General features: G+C 25.0%; 1 protein-coding gene and 1 non-coding gene across 6 annotated transcripts in view; one reads left to right on the top strand and one right to left on the bottom strand.

Moving 5' to 3' along the window:
* The window catches only part of LOC117175914 (growth factor receptor-bound protein 14-like), a 1,501,030-nt gene that overhangs the window by 79,108 nt on the left and 1,405,274 nt on the right, over window positions 1–16,648 (bottom strand). The window lies entirely within an intron of this gene.
* Window positions 8,485–8,557, top strand: Trnak-uuu. The gene has a single exon. It is a non-coding gene; the product is annotated as a tRNA-Lys (tRNA).

Below are 16,648 nucleotides of genomic sequence, written 5' to 3'. Positions count from 1 at the left end.
TTTTTAATTTGCAGATTGATCTTTTTAGTAGAACTTAAAAATTACGTAAAAAAACGTAAAAATTAACCTATTTAGTTGAAAATTAACTTTTTGTTGAAAATTAACATTTTTTGTTAAAAATTAACATTTTTTGTTGAAAATTGAACTATTTGGTAGAAAATTAAGTTTTTGTTGGAAAATCGTACTTCGCGGGTTGAAAATTCAACTGTTTTGTTAACAATTAATTTTTTGTTATTATTAAAAATTCATTTCTTTACCTAAAAATTTGAATGTTGCATTTCTGTTTAAAAACGTATCCTTTATAAGAAGAAAAATAAAGTATTTAGTAGAAGATTTGTTTTCTTTTTTGTAGAAAATCAATTTCTTCTTTTTTTTTTTGTTAAAAATAAATTTAGTTAGATCCAAATATTTTTTATTTTATATTAAAATATTTACTTGTTAAGATATTAATTAATCCATGCTTTATTTCCTATTGAAATTACGTTAACAATGTTAACGTTTTTGTTAAAAGTTAATGATTTTCTTTGAAAATTGAACTATTTTTGTGAACATTTCACTATTTGGTAGGAAATAAACTTTTTCGTCAAAAAATTGTATTTTTGGGTCGAAAATTCAACTTTATCGTAGAAAATTTCGTATTTTTGGGTTTCATAATCGTCACTTTGGTAAAAAGTAACCTATTTCATTGAAAATTCCACTATTTTTATGAAAAACTAAGAATTTTGTAAAAAAATAACTTTTTGGTTGAAAAATTGTTTGTTTTTTTGGGTTGCAAGTGTTTTGTAGATAATTCAAAAGTTAAACTACTTGGTTAAAAATCCTTTTTTTGTTTGGTTCAATTTAAAAAAATGGAAATCAAGCTATTTTATTTCGAATTTAACTAATTGATTTTAAAATAACTGTCTTGTGGATAATTCATATTCTCGGGTAGAAAATTAAACCTTTTTTTAAATAGAATATCAGTCTTTTTGTTTTAAAAATTCAACAATTTGGTATTAATACAACTATTTGGTACCAAATTAAACTGTTACGCAGAAAATTCGTTTTTTTTTTAAATTATTTTTTCTGAATAAAATTTGGACTAACATCACATCTATTTTTCAAACTTTTTAGTAGAAAATTGATGTAATTTGTTAAATATTCGGGTTTTTTGTAGATATTTTTAGTATGAAATTCAAATATTTGGTTAAAAATGTATGTATTTGATTAAAAATGAGTATTTTTGGTAACAAATTAATATTCTCTGTCAAAACTTAAACTATTTGGCCCTCGAAAGGGCCGCAGTGCGCAAGCACTCAGTCGAGTATATTGCGCAATATTATGCATTCAAATCAGAAACGGTTCAGGCGGACCTGCCTGTTCACGATTCGATTACCCCGATTTGTAATAAGGCTATTTGTATGTAATTCAATACACTGTTACTAAATCGGGCTCTTGGTGTGTTTAGTATGTATTTGTATTTTGTTGAAAATTGGTCTTTTTTGGAGATTTTTTTAAATACATTAATTATGTTTACAAAATTATTGTTCTTGGTTGAAAATTCTTATTTTTGGTTGAAAATATAAATACAGTGAAACACTTCTATAGCGCGGATTTCGCGGCTGACGGTGGGTGGCAACTAACTCATTATAGCCTGCTCCGCTTTTGTTTGTTCACGCCTGACAGCTCGCTTAAGTGACAGCCGCATATCCCGCGCACCCCGCGGAACACCTGTTACGCCCAAATGTGGGGCGGCGTCAATTCTCGGAAGGGCTATAGAAGAGAGGGCTATTGAAGAGTTTCACTGTTTTTGATTAAAAATTAAAATTTCTTCTTGTATGAAAAAACCACTATTACATTTTATATTCAGAGTCCAACTTGTTGATTAAAAATTAAGCTATTGGTTGCACGGCCCCTAATTTGAGCCAATCAGAGAAGAAGTTCAAAAATATTCACCAAGGGAAAGTAATGAGATAGTGGCATGGCGGAAAATTGCAAGAAAAGTGTCTTTAGTGTACTTTTTTTCGAAATGGTGAGTCCGGGGCCTGGAATTAATTAAAATAAAGTATCTCGTCGTTCTGAAATTCAGGATGACTTGACCTTCCCCTTTTCAACTCTCCCAATTTTTCGAGACTAGACGCAACTTAATTAAAAATAAATATTTCATAAAAATCTTGATAAAAATTTTTCATTCGTCCCTAAAAATGTTGAACCCGTGAGCAAGGATATGTTGATGGTGGTGAGAAACTTTTAAAAGAGCTCTAAACTACTAATGCTCTTTATAATCCAAGGGAAGTAAGAAACTTTTTAGTAGGTAATATCGCCAAGCTCATTTTCTCAGTAGAGGCACAAGATTAATGAAATTAGTACCTTTCTGGGTTATTTCATTAACTAGTGAACCTCTTCCAGTATTAGCGAGAACCAAGGGACGGATATTTTCCACTGGGGTTTACAGTTTTAGTCGGAAAATGCCCTCGTTTTTCTTTCACAGTTGGCAGCACTTGCCAATTTCAGGGTTAACGCAATTCACTCAGGTTTCGGATCGACCGGATTAGAGTGCAGGGTCCTGCGCAGAACTTCCGGTTGTGGAAGGACCTACCATGTGGATGCGCAGAGGAAAAAAAGAGATGGAAAAAAGGGATTAAAAAAAGAGATAGAAAAAAAGAGATAGAAAAATAAGGCAAAATGGTTCGATACCCAGCACGATGTGGTCCAGTCGGGCAGGTGGATTTTCAATCGAAAGAATTAAATTGTTGAATCAAACGATTAACTGTGAGGTTCCCTCAGAGGGAATCACTCAACTAGTCCCTCATGCAACTGTAAATGATAAGCTCAGTACTTCATTTGTTTTTGTTTTTTCATTTTTTTCAAGAAGAAAATTGTCTGGAAAAGCAAGAAAAATTCTGGGCCACTTTATTCAATTTAGTTTTTGTTAAACTAGAAATTAGTGGGAACAAGAGTTTTGTAAAATCTTTAAAATTTTCAACCAAAAAAGATGAACTTACAAAAAAAAATATAATGAGGGATTTTTTAACCAAAGGACGATTTTTACATGAAGTCAGAAAGAGTTGAATTTATTCAAGAAAGAAAAAATTTTAAAAAACAATGTGAATCCTGAAAAAGATCAATCAACAAGGAAAAAAAGTTGAATTTTCCAAAAAATAATACATTTTTAACCAAATAGCTGCATTTTCAACAAAGAAGATTACTTTTCCATCAAAAAAGAAGAATTTTCAACAAATCACGTAAATTTTCAACCGAATAGTTTATTTTTTAAACAAAAATATTGGCTTTTATCCAAAAATAGAAAAGTTAAATTTTCATTTAAAAAAAAAAATTGTAATGTAAAAAAAATAAATCATCTACAAAGTATTTGAATTTTCTACCAAAATATTGAGTTTTAATGACGAAAAAAGAATATTCTATAAAAAACAGTTTAATTTTCAACCTAAAAATATGAAGTTTCAACAAAAAAGTTCATATTCAATCAAATAGTTATATTTCAAATTTCACAAAATATTTTTTAACCCAAAAAAAAAAATTTTTAACAAAATACATAAACTTTTAACCAAGCAATTCAACAAATAGTAATATTTTCAACAATAGGTTTGACTTTTCAAACTAAAATTTGAATTTTTTAGAAAATATTTAACCTTTAAACCCGAAAGGATGAATTCTCTACAAACAAGTTCATTTTCCACAAAAAAGTGAATTTAAAACCAAAAAGACAAAATTTTATTTAAAAAAAAATTAAAAGAATTTTCAACATCATAGGTAATTTTTTTACTACATTTTTGGTATCTAAAACAAAAAAAGCGAATTTTCTACACAAAAGTTAAATTTTCGAAAAAACAATTGCAATTTGTACCAAAATAGACCAATTCTAGACACAAAAAGATTAATTTTCTAATCAAAATCCTAACTTTCTACACAAAAAGAGGAATCGTCATCAAAATACCTGCATTTTCAAACAGTAAAATTTCAAACTAAGAGAGATTAATTAAAACCAAATTAAAAATTTTAATTTTCAGTTTGTAAAATTAATTTACTATTTCAAATTTAAACAAAAAATGTGAGCTGAACCAAACAATACGAATTTTCAACAAAATAGTTGAATCCTCAGCGACAAAAAATTAATTTTAATTTAAGAAATTGCATTTTTAACCAAAAAGGATGAAATTTTCTACAAAACATATGAATTTTTAACCAAACACTTTAACTTTTAACCAGAAAAAATTCAAATAAAAATAGCAGTTTTCAACCTAAAATGAAAGAGTTACAATGTCAATTAAAAAAAAATCAATTCTTAACAAAAAAGAATTTTTAGCAAAATACATCAATTTTTAACCGAATATTTGATTTTTTAACTAAAAAAGGTAATTTTACAATCAAATAGTTGAATTTTCAATTAAAAAATATGCATTTTCAACCAAATTTTAGAATTTTTAACTAAAAAAGAGACATTTTCAAACAAAAATAAAACAAAGATTTAATAAAATACCAAATTTTCAAAATTAAATTTCCAAAAAAATGAATTTTAAGCCAAAAGCAAAATATTATATTTTTTGATTAAGAAGAATTAAGTTTCAACCAGAAAAACATGTCATCTGCCAGAAGATGAATTTTGAATTCAAGATGACAAATTTTCCATCCAAAAAGAGGAATTTCAAAGTTGAATTTTGGAAAAAAAATGTTTAGAGCGAAATAGTTAAATTTTCAACTAAAAGATATTAATTTTGAACCAAAAATATATTAGCAGACTTTAAAATTAAAAATAATTACCTTTCGCCCAAAGAGTTGCATTTTTTTTAAAGGTGAAATTTTTACTAAAAGAGGAATTTCTAATCAAAAAGACGAATTTTTAACAAAAGAATTAAATTTTCAGCCAAAAAAGACTTTTCAGTCTTAAAGAATTAACAATTCAACTTCATTGTAGAATTTTATACAAAAAAAAAAAATTTCACCAAGGGATGAATTTTAAACCCTAAAAGACGAAATTTCAACCAAAAGTATGACTTTTTAAGAAGATAGTTGAATCTTCAATCAAATAATAAAATTTTGAACTAACAAAGCTGAATTCTTAAGAAAAAATATAATACCTGTATTTTCGATTTTGGGTTCTATTAATTTAGTTCGCACCTGAGAGAGAAAAAACGAGAAAACGTGGAAGTTTTTTGCAACAGAGGAAAAAGAAAAATTCGTTTAAAAGGAAAAAAAGGAATAGGAAAAAGAGTGAATCCTGATTAGTATTAATCATCTTATGATTATTTTTATCTGTATCCGATTTTTTATCATTCGGAGATTAAGTAGGAACTTTCAATTTTAACAAGGTTTTCTCCAGAGACATGTTAGAAAATTCACGTTTTATTGACAAATTTATCCATCGAAGGATATTCCCCAGAGTTCGCCGATCTGTCTAACCGTCTATCCATTTCCATTGCTTCCGGTAGCACTTCCACGAGCCGAAGGATAAATATCATTTCTCCTGCTCGTGTTTTTTGTGTTATTTTATTTGATTTTTTTCGTTTTTTTTAATGTCCTCATGGGACGCTTGCGTTTCTTCACACTCTGTTTTCCCAGCAAACTCAATATCTTCAATATTTCTTCTGTGGTTTTCTGATACGAGATGCGCCGAGGATATTGAAAACATAGATTCGCTTTTCATCTGTTATCGGTCGGATATTGAGCCTTAAGTTCATAAATGCATATTCAATTTTATTTCAAAGTTTTTGAATCTATATTTATAATAATTTATAAACATTATATTGATTTTTTAAAATTATTTTCAAAATGAGAAATCTAGACCATTTTTTGGTGTATGGAATGCTCTGAGGAATTAGGGTCAATAGGAGAAAATGTTGAATCTTCAACGAAAAGAATAAATTTTTTTAAGGTAGTTCGAATTTCATTCTAGTTGGTGAATTTTCAACCAAAAACGGAATTTTTAACCAATGCGATTAATTTTCTATTAATGAGATGAATTTTCAACAACAAAGAATCAATCTTCAACCAAAAATGGTATAGTTAAATTCACAGTTGAAAAAATTAATTTACAACCAAGAAATAATGGATTTTTAACAAAATAGTACAGCTGTTAAGCAAAGAGATGAAACTTCATATTCAACCAATAGAATGAATTTGTAACAAAGAAGTTCAAATTTTCAACCAGGTAGTTAATTTTTTAACTAAAAAGAAAAATGTTCAAACTAGTAGGTTAAACTTTCTACCAAGAAAACGAAAAAAACAAAACAATTTTCAATTGTAAATATCAGTTTCTAAAGATAAATAGAAGAGTTAAATTTTTAATTAAAAAAATTCATTCTTAACAAAACACAAAAACAGTTCCAAACAAAATAGTTAATTTTAAATAAAATAGCTAAATTTTTAAACAAAAATATGAATCTTTGATGACATTTTTTTCACAAACTAGTTCCACTTTCAATTAAGTAGTTTAATTTTCAACCAAAAAAAGATGACTATTTAAAATCATAGTTTTTGTTTAAATAATTAAATTCTTATACAAAAGACATAAATTCTAAACCAAAAATATAATAGTATACTTTTCATTAAAAGAAAATTAATTTTCAACCAAAAAGTAACTCCTTTATCAAAAATTCGATTTTTCAATCCAGAGAGCGCAAATTTTCTATCCAAAAAGACCAAATGTTCAATAAAACTGATCAATTTTCAACCAAAAAGATGATTTTGAACCAAATAGTTGAATTTTTAGGAAAATAATTAAATCTACAACCAAAAGAGGTTAATTCTGCACCATCAATTTGAATATAATAGAAGATCAATTATAAAGCTAAAGTGGAATGGTTAAATTTTCAGCAAAAAAAAATTTCAAGTAACAAAAAATTAATCACAACAAAGTAGTGAAGTTTTTATTCAAAGTGATGAATCTTCGTAATAAACAAAAAAATGAATTTTCAAGAATGAAGGTTTATTTTCAACCAAATAGTTGATTTTTTAACCAAAAAGAAAAATTTTCAGACAAGAAGACAATTCTACAACCAATAAAATAAATTTTTAACAAAGTAAGGAAACTGTCAACCAGGTATTTGATATGTCAATAAAAAAAATATGAACACAAAAAATGTAAAAGTTGATTAGTAAGTTAGATTCCGACCAAAAATTCGAATTTTCAACCTAGAAAATTTCTTCATTTCCCCAAAAAGATCCACTTTTAAATAAAAAAGAATAGTTAAATTTTTAGTCAAAGAAATTATTTTGCAACCAACAAAGATGAATTTAAAACGAACAAAAATATTAATTTTTAATCTTTTTTCTACCCCAAACGTTAAATTTTCGACATAAAATGACATTTTTAATCAATAAGCATTAATTTTTAACGAAAAAATCACTTCTTACCGAATAAAGATGCATTCTCCACGAAAAATATGATAGTTAATATTTCACCACAAGAAAAGATTTCAATTTTTTATCAAGATCAGTTGAATGTACAAAAAAAACAATCGGATTTCCAACCAAAAAAGTGAATTTTCAACAAAGAAAATTAATTTTCTACAAAAAAGATATATTTTTAACAAAAAATTAAATAGTTAAATTTTCAGTCGAAACATTTATTTTTAACCAAGACAGAATATTAAAAAATGAAGTTTAAACCAAATGGTTGAATTTCTAACAAATAGTTGAATTTTCAAGCCAAAAATAAGACTATTTTTAGAAAACAGATCTATTTTCAACCCCAAAGGTTTAATTTTCAACAATATTTTTTATTTTGAATGAATAAAGATTAAGTGTTCACACAAAAAATCACCTTTTATTCAATAAAGATGTATTCTCAACAGGAAATGTAACAGCTGATATTTCAACCAATAAATATTTTAATATTAAATTAAAAACAGTTGAAGTATGAAACAAAAAATAAGAATTTTCGACCAAGTAGTTGAATATTTACCCAAAAATGTGAATTTCCAACTAAGAAAATTCATTTTTCACTAAAAAGACTAATTTTTAAATAAAAACGGAATAGTTAAATTCTTAGTTAAAATATTAATGTTAAAAAATGGAGGATAAATGAAGAATTCAAAATACGAATTTTCTTTTCGAAATGACAAACATGCAAAAAACTGCGTTCAATTTTCGATTAAAAAAGATTATTTTTCTAAAAAGCTTTTAAGCCCGAAAACTTGAAAAAAGTATTATATAATTATAGTATAAACTTGACAATTGTTTATTTAAGAAATAAAATTCAAATTTAATGTATCTAAGAAAAGCGATATAATTAACACAACTGTTCTAATCGAAAAAGCTAAAAATTATTTAAATAAATTTACTTAATGAATAATATATAAAAATTTTAAAGAATAAATCATATAGAATAATAAATTTTATAAAATAAATTAAACCTAAATCTAAAAATGTAAATAAAATAAAATTGTGATGAAACGTTTGACTCATCGAGATACGTAAGACTTGATATAAAGGAAGATAACTCCTTAAGTAGGTCGACCATTCTTAAACAATGAAACTTCACCGGCCCGGATAGCTCAGTCGGTAGAGCATCAGACTTTTAATCTGAGGGTCCAGGGTTCAAGTCCCTGTTCGGGCGTTTTTTTTTTTTTAATTAGAAACAAACCATTTTTTATGCACAATTATAATCTATTATCAATAATTATAAAGCAAAATCTTCCATTATTTTATTCTTTAACTAACTTAGGCAAGATTGTGCATGAACTAAGTTTTATTTTTATTGTTTGCTCCCTATATCTTGCACTGCAGGTCTACTAGTATTATTACCAATACCATTTCTTATAAAAAATTGATTGATTAAAAAAATTATTTTAGACATTTTCGAGGCAATTCCATTGTTTTTGTTTTGTTGTTCATCTACGGACAAGAGTTTTTGAAAACAAGAGAAGACTCAGAATGTATTCTTAACAATTTTATTAAAAAGACTTTCACAATCATTTAAAAAATTATTTCTATACAAATGACTTTCGCAGACTTTCTTTTTAATATACTGACACTCGAAACGGAATATTACAAGTTGACTCTTTCTTTCTAAACAAAAAAGTACGAATTTTGTAACTTATCCAGCATTTGAAAAAAATTAGTTCAATTTTTTAACAAAGATGAATTTTCTACCAAAGGAGATGAATTGTCAACCAAAAAGATAATTTTTGAAAAAATAGTTAAATTTTCTATTCAAAAATTTTCCTCAGAACAGTCGAATTAAAAAAATTAATTTTCTACCAAAAAAATAAGAATGTTCAACAAATACATGAATTTTCACACATAAAGAAAGATTTTCAATCCAAAAATATGAATTTTTAACAAATATATGGATTTCATACCAAGAAAAATTTCTCTGTCATAAAAGATATCAAATCGAACTAAATAATAACGGTAATTACGACTTTTGTACAAAACAATTAAATTTTCAACAAAAAAGCTCATTTTCAAACAAATAATTGAATTTTTTACCAAAAAGACGAATTTTTAACACACAAACAACGAATTATTTATCCAAAAACAAATGTTTGACAAAACAGTTGAATTGATAATTAAACAGTTGAATTTTCGGCCAAAGAAGTTTTTTCCGCCAAAAAATGTAAACAAATTACACTAAACTGATAAAAAATACGATTCTTTTTACAAAATAGAAGCATTTTTAACCTGAAAACATCAATGTGAACAAAAAAGCTCATTTTTAACCAAATTATTTAATTGAAAAAAAAAAAAAAAAGAATTTTCAAGACAAAACGACGAAATATCTATCCAAAAAACAATTGATTAAAAAAACAGTAGAGCTGACAAGAAGAAAGATGCATTTTTTACCAAACAATTAACAAAATAAATATAAATCCGAAAGGACGAATTTTTTATTCAACTAAACATTAACTAAACATTCAACTAAACATTTAACTATAGTTAAATTTTCGTCCAAATTATATTATTATTTAACAAATTTATTTAAATTGTCAAAAAATACCATGTAATATTAAATTTAATTTCAACGCAAAAAGATGGCTTTTCTACTAAAATATAAATATACATTATACAACAAAAATAGGTATTTTCTATCCAAAAAGACGAATGTTTAAGAAAAAAGTTGTAATCACAAAAAAGTTTTTTTAACAAAATAGAAGAATTTTTAACCAAACAAGATGAATTCTGGATTCAAAAAAATAATAGACTTTTTTCAAATTCAAAAAATTAACTTTCCACCAGGAAAGATTATTTTTTTAACAGAAGATTAATTTTTAATCCAAAAGGGCGAAGGATCTGACCGAAAAACTTTTCTACTTCAGCTAGTTCAATTTTTAACAAAAAAAGATGAATTTGTACCAAAAGATATGCATTTTCAAACAAAGAAAAAAGACGAATTTTCAACATAAGAGTAGAGTTTTTAATCGAAAAAGTTGAATGTTATACAAAAAATTGGAATTTTTAACAAAAACGTTGATTTTTAACTAAATAGTTGAATTTTGCATTAAAATAGTCATATTTTCAACCAAAAAAAGGTAACTTTTTTATTAAAATTATCGAATTTTCCACAAACCAATTAAATTTTTAGGTACAAAATGATGAGTTATTAACCATGAAGAATAATTCTCTACTAAAAAATATGAATTTTCAACCAAAAAAGATGAATTCTTAACTAAAAAAAGCCGGCTTAAACTCAAATTTAATAAAAAAGGCATATTTAATTTAAAAAAATGAAATTCCTACAAAAAACACGAATTTTCAAACCGAAAACATTAATTTCTAGCAAAAAGAACATTTCAACCAAATAATTAAATTTTCAACAAAATAGTTGAATTTTAATTTTCTACCGACATTGGTGAATTCTCAACCCAAAAAGATGAATTTTTAACAACAAAAAAATGAACTTCTCAAGAAAATTGTTTAATTTTCTACAAAATAATTAAGTTCTCGTATAAATAATAAAAAGTTCAACCAATATTATAATGGTAGATTTTTCAAACCAAAAAAAACTTTTATTAAAAAATAGTTAGATTTTTAATGAAAGAGACGAAATTTCTCCCACAAGAGATGAATTTTGGAACCGGAAAGCTGAATTTTTAAACTAGAAAATTTGTATAGAATTTTCAACAAGAAAGCATCATTTTTTACAAAATTGTTTAATTTCCAACAAAATAATTAAATTTTCGCCTTAACTTAATTCAATTCGTATTTAAGCGAAAATACGAGAAAAAGGGGGAAAAGATGAAAGAGAAAATGGGGAAAGGGAAAAATGTTAAGCTTTTTAAAAATATATAAGAAACAGACATTCGTTAAGAAGGGGAAATGAGGGGAATAGGGTAGAGAGTTTTTTCTTAGAATTCTTTGAATTGAATCATGCATATAAATAAATAAATACATATATCTATTTGATATAATATACATAGACTATAGAGAAAGAGATAGAGACAGAGAGAATGGCTCCATTCCCCATTTGCGTAACCCTTTTGTATTATCTCCACAAACCACTTGGATAGTATCTCCTATAATTCACATTGGACAGTGTAGGGATAACTCCTGCAAGCCAGTAAACCTCTAGTCTAGTCTAGTATAGTCTACCAAATGGAGAAGAGAACGATCGTTATGTACAGTCAACTCAGAAACTTGAAACTCAATTAGTATTCAAATAAATTACTATTCTGTAATCGATATCAACGTGACTATCTGACAAATGATTTTAAATTTCCGGTCATTTGCCGGTTTTCATAAGATTATTTGTTAATTTTTCCCGATCAGTTTCAAAGAGTTCACTCTGTAAAGCTCTTCACCTGGGGTGATTACTTGTGAGATTGATCAGCGAGCCGCTTGGGATCCTTGTCGTGGAACAAACGTGATGTTTGAATAACTAAAACGGGAATTATAGATTGATATTAAAATTCCTTTTTTCTACATATAACTTAATAGTATTATCATATTAATAAATATTAATAAATATTAATGAATATTAATAAATAATCAACATTTTTCAAGATTTAAAAGATTTTTGATCAGGCACGGTGAAATTGGCAAAATAATTGTAATTCAAGTGAAACATCAGAACATTTTTGGCCATAATAATTACGATTCTGATCTGGAGCAGAGAATTTTGGAAAAAATTATATTTCTGAATTTCAACAGGGATTTTTTAATTCCCTTCTTCTAAATTAGATTTAAAATTATGTTCCAAATTTCATTAAGGAAATCCTTTAAGGAAATCCCTGTTCCAAAGTATACAATATAATTCTTTGCATAACTTAATTGTTCCAACACACAAGAAATTTGGAAAAGGATAATTTTAAATTAAAAAATTAAATCGTTAAATTTTCAGTTTAAAAACTAATGTTTTTAACTGAAAAAGATACATTTTCAAACAAAAAAGGCGAATAATTAACTTTTCACTTTAAAAAATCAAATTTGTACAAAAAATAAAACGAATTTCCAACAAAAAAGTAACATTTTCAAATAAACATATCAATTCAGTTATAAAAAACAGATTTATACATAAAAAAATCGAATTTTAAAGAAACAGTTAAATTTTCAAATAAATAGATTAATTTTCAACAAAAACGATGAATTAAAAAAAAATGTTTTTACAAATTATTTAATATCTATACAAAATTTTTTTTTAACACCAAAAGAAAAAATTTCCAACCAAAACGGAATTGCTCAATTTTCACATTAAAAAATAAAATTTCTACGGAAAAAAATTAATTTACAACAAAAAAGTTGAATTTTCAAATAATTAGATTAATTTTAAACTAAAACGATGACTATTCAACAACAAAACTCATTTTTATGAAGTAGTTCAAATTTATACCAAATAGTGTATTTTTCAACTAAAAAAAATGAATTCTCAACGAAACATGTTATCACTTTAAAATATTAATATTCAGCCAAAAATATAATAGTTTAATTCTCAATCAAGAAAGTTAATTCTCAAATAAACAAAAAACTAATTTGAGCAGAATAATTAAATTTTCAACCAAAAATTTTATTTTTTAAACAGGAAGATTTTTTATTGCAAACAAAAACAGATGAATTATTAACAAAACATTAAATTTTAACCGATCACTTAAATGTTTATTAAAAAAGGATTAATTTTCAACCGAACAGTTAAATTTTTAACCGAAAAAAAGATAAATTTTCAACCAAAAATGGAATATTTAAGTTTCCAAGAAAAAAACTGATTTTCAGTAAAAAATAAGACGAATTTTCTGCCAGGTAGATGCATTTTCAACAAAATAATTAAATTTTCAACAAAAATTCGAATTTTTAATAAAACCAGATGAATTCCGAACCCAAAATATAATGGTAGACTTTTCAACTACAAAAATTAGCGTTTAACCAAAAATAATTTGATTTTCTTATTGGGTTACATTAAATCAGTTCATATTTAATGGAAAAAAAAACAATAAAAAGATTTTTTTAACAGAGGAAAAAATAAGAATTCTTGGAAAAGGGGTATAAGAGGGGAATAGAGAAATCGTGTGTAGACAGAAATATGCAAGTGATTTTCGAATGTATTAAGTTATTATTATTATATTATTAGAGTAAACAATGTTCTCAAATGAAAAAAAATTAAAATAGCCTTACTAAAAATAGCGTCACGTAATATATGAACTGTCTCTTCTGCTATTAATTCAAAATATTTTTATTTGAATCAAGCCTTTATAATCCTTACAATTTTAACGCTATATACTATATTTGTTTCAACATTTTAAAAATTTGTTTCATTAATAATAACAAACTGAAAATTAATTATACTGCAAATCCCTCCTTTGTAGATTTTCCCAATTAATATGCAGAATTACTGAAAATAAAACCAAGAATCCAGCGGTTAAATTTGAACAACTACCATAAAAAGTTCCTATTGAAATTTGAAAAAAGAGAACTATTTTTTCCTAAAAAAGAAAAGAACAAAATTTCTTTTTTGGACAAAAAGAAAAATGAGACGGCAAATCACCAAATCCCCTTTAAAAAAAAAGAGGAAAGACAAATGAGAAGACAACCAACCAAATCCACTTTTTCTAATTTTTCTTTCCTAATTTTTATTTTTGTCCAGAAAATCAATTTTTTTCTTTTCTTTTTTAGGAAAAAATTGTTCTATTTTTTTTCAATATAACATTTTAGCTGGTTGTCCATATTTGATCGTTGGATTCTTGGTTTTATTTTTAGGAATTCTGCACATTAATTTAATTATTGGACTTTTAACAGGTTTTTAAATTTTATTTTCTTCTCATTTAAATTTCTTATATTTTGATTTTTCCAACATCATTGGTTGAGCTATAATTTTCATTTTTTTTCGGTGTAATTAATCAAACTTAAAAGACAAATGTTGCCATTAAGAGACATAAGGTTTGAATTGAAAGTAGTTATAGTAACTTAACATATTAAGAGCTATTAAGCACGATTACGACTGTAATGTGACCCTCTTATCTAAGTACAAGCAGCCTATCTGCGTCTTTGACCTACAGGCCAAGAAAAAAATATTCATTAATTACGTTACATAAAATACTAGAAGCGAATGAAGACGTTTAAGATATTTTACGACACTGATGCTATGATTGGATATCATAATAGAAATTTAGTGAGTACTATCTCTCAATCACAATTTATCAGTGTGACGTTTTCCTGGTAGAGTTGCACTTTAAGTGACACTTGAATTCTAATTGCTGATTAGTTTTCAAGAATTAAAAAAATTGTACATCACCTATAGAGATAATTAATTAATAATAAATTAATAATATTCCACAAGTGTTCGCAGCATGAATTTTATTTCTCATTTTTCAAAAATTGCTTTGCTTTATTATTTAAAGTTTACAAACGCATAAGTAAAATTTGAAGCCTGCTTTTCAGATTGAATAAACGTTTGCACTTAAACAATTCAGAATTAAAAACTTTAAGTATTGGAATAAGTCCGAATTTAAATTCTTTGATATTAACAAACCTGTAAATAAGCAATATTTAAGGATAAAATTTTATTTTTAGACTTATTTTTAAACTGAATATTAATTGATTTTACATCATAAAACTGAACCCTTCTCCGATTTATAACGCTTAAAATTTAACAATTTTAATTTTAAAGTGCTGAAAAATGACACGATATCTAATGTATAGTCTTTAGTGTTCTGCGATTTAAAATTAATATCTTTTAAAACGTAAACAAATTTTTGTAAATTTTTCTTATCGAATTTTAATTAGATATTTTTAAAATTCAAAAGTTTAATTTCAGATCTAAAATACTGAAATAACAATTTTAATATGTGAAACAATAATATAATTAAAAACTAATTAAATTTTTTTGAGTCTGCCCTAAAAATAAAGGCATGCAAGATCTAAGCATTTAAAATAAAATTATTTGTAATTTGATAATATTCTGAATTTAACATTTGAAACTCAATCTCTCCCAAATTACTTTTTTTCAAGTGTTTAAATTCTACCGTTTAAAATTAAACCCTTAATTTAATAAACCAAAATATCCAAACTAATAATATTTTATGAACAAATTTATTTATAAATCTTTCTAACCATTATCGACAATAAAATTTTATTTCTAAAGGATATTTTAATATTGGGAAATAATTCTTTTCTTCACATTTTGTACCAACAATAATAAAAAAAAATTATTTTGCAGGAATTAAAAAAATTGTAGGAAAATTTTAATTATTTTAAAACATGTGCAGAAGTTTCGAAAAGATTCGAAAATAATTTCAATCTTCAGAAGATTTCAAATAATGTTTAACAAAATATAGATTTTTCGATGATTTCGATAAACGACGATTTTTAAAAATTTTGAAAGATTTCGAAACGATTTTTTTTAAGATTCCTAGGAAAAGTTAAAATAATTTTTTATTTAAAAAAAGTGAACTTTAAGAGAAATGTAAAGAATATTTTTTAACAATTCAAATGATTTCCTGCAATTTCGAAAAAGAGTGTAGGTTTTAAAGCTAAATTTTCCAATTTCACGAAATAGCAAAATTATTGAAAAAAGTCCAGTAAGTTTAGGCAGATTTCGAACAAAAAATTTAGAAGCTTTTTAAGAAATCTGAATGGTTTCAAGAGAGCGAAAAAATTGTCTTAAGATTTCTAGAAAAGTTTGAAATTGTTTTTTATTTAGAAAAGTTAATGCTAAAAGTAGGCATTCAATATTGAATTATTTTGTATTTGATAAGGTTTTAAGTTTTTGAAAATTTCAGAATCTATCTAAATTTTAATTTAAAAAATGTAGAATAGTCAGAAAGACTTACATTTATTGAAATCCGTGAATAATAAATATTGCAATTGATAACAAATAAAACATAATAATCAAAGAATAATAAATAATAATAATAGTAATAATGAAATTAAAAAATAAAATAATAAATATTAAATGAATAAACCTCAATTAAAAAATTATACAGGTTTAAAATGGTACAACTATTAAAGTGTCAAATTTTAAACGCTTCAAATTTAAGAATTTACTTAAATTTAAGTCTTTTAATTCAAAGCTGTTTAGAAAATTAAAAGTTTAATTATGTTTTAATTATTTGAGTGACTGATTTTTGAAATAATTTATTATTGATGTGAAATTTTGAAACTGAATTCTGAAATTTTTGTATAATTTTCTTAGTTGATAATATATTAATTAAAAGTGTTAGTTCTTCTATAAAAAGATATTTTATGGTTTAAAAATTAAATATTAATAAATTGGATTCAA

The sequence above is a fragment of the Belonocnema kinseyi genome, chromosome 7 (assembly GCF_010883055.1).
Source record: "Belonocnema kinseyi isolate 2016_QV_RU_SX_M_011 chromosome 7, B_treatae_v1, whole genome shotgun sequence".
NCBI classification, from domain to species: domain Eukaryota; kingdom Metazoa; phylum Arthropoda; class Insecta; order Hymenoptera; family Cynipidae; genus Belonocnema; species Belonocnema kinseyi.
The sequence above is the reverse complement of the archived record's forward strand: the minus strand, read 5'-3'. Positions and strand labels throughout refer to the sequence as shown.